Source organism: Chiloscyllium plagiosum, unplaced genomic scaffold (assembly GCF_037043375.1).
Source record: "Chiloscyllium plagiosum isolate Xiang-an unplaced genomic scaffold, Cpla_swu_hap1 HiC_scaffold_27, whole genome shotgun sequence".
Taxonomy (NCBI): domain Eukaryota; kingdom Metazoa; phylum Chordata; class Chondrichthyes; order Orectolobiformes; family Hemiscylliidae; genus Chiloscyllium; species Chiloscyllium plagiosum.
This window is the reverse complement of record NW_028270165.1, coordinates 59079649-59080820: the sequence shown is the minus strand read 5'-3', so window position 1 is coordinate 59080820 and position 1172 is coordinate 59079649. Positions and strand designations below refer to the sequence as shown.

Below are 1172 nucleotides of genomic sequence, written 5' to 3'. Positions count from 1 at the left end.
ATTCCCGATCAGTCCCAATGTGATTGAAATATTTCAACCCCTCCACCGATTTGCATCTTTAAAAAAAACGTGGAACAATCTCCCTTTCTTTCTGACGGTAGTTCTCAACTGTAGTCGGCAGGGTTCACACCTGCGTGGGGAACCCGCAATGGATTTCATGTCCATCGCATTCACCACTCGGCCCACCAATACAGAACCACACTGACAGCTTCATTTCCCAGGTCTCTCTGCCTGTGGAGCTGAGAAAGAGTAAATCATTGCAGAGTTTGTTTGAATCCAATCACTTCACAGTTTTCGAAAGGGTTAAATATCTGCAAATGGCGAGTCTGGGTGTTTCATCCGAAAGATGAAATGGACGTTCAGTTAAAAACAAAACCAGAAATTGCAGGAGCAACTCAGCAGGTCAGGCAGCATCTGTAGAAAGAGAATCAGAGACAACATTTCAGAACATTTTTTTTTCCTCATCCAGAAACATCCAAAACTACTGAGTTGCTCCAGCAGTTTTGCTTTCTGTCTCAGACTGTCAGCATCCGCATTCCTTGACGTTAGAAATTCAATCAATTCAGAAACCCCTTTGTGCTTCCTCAGTGGAAAAGATTTCCGTTTGGGAAACATTTTCCTGACACCATTAAAAACGCGCATCTTTGCAGCCCTGAAAGCGGTTGGAGCGTGAACAACAAACGCTCCGTCTCTGGGTGGTCTCGAACCACCAACCTTCCGGTTAATAGCCGAACGCGCTGACCAATTGCGCCACAGAGACAGGACCGGCCTTCGCCAGCACAGTCTCGTTGAGGAAGCTATTATTCAATTCATAATTTAACCTTCCCGCCCAGAATTACCATTGTCTTCTATCAGTTCAAACACAGCGAATACTGCAGAAAGCCAACGGGTCGAGCTGCATCCGTGGAAAGGTAAACAGAGCCGACGTTTTGAGTGTGCTACGGTTTTTGTTCAGAACTCAGTGTTTTGCCTCTTCCCGAAGTTGGTCCAGGTCTGTACCTCAATTGGCAAACACATGGCAAGTGTCGTGCCGCAATGTGAAGTTATAGCCTTGGCTGTTTAAAAAAAAAAGCAGTGCATTGTTTAAATGGTGATATTTTGGAATGTGGAGAAAGTGAGAACTAGAGGTGAAAGTCGAAAAATGTGGCACTGGAAAAGCAGAACAGGTCAGG

At 45.2% G+C, this 1172-nt stretch overlaps 1 non-coding gene across 1 annotated transcript; it reads right to left on the bottom strand.

Annotated features, from left to right (window-relative positions):
- Window positions 1–686: 686 nt before the first annotated feature.
- Window positions 687–760, bottom strand: trnan-auu (transfer RNA asparagine (anticodon AUU)). The gene has a single exon. It is a non-coding gene; the product is annotated as a tRNA-Asn (tRNA).
- Between the last annotated feature and the right edge of the window lie 412 nt (window positions 761–1172).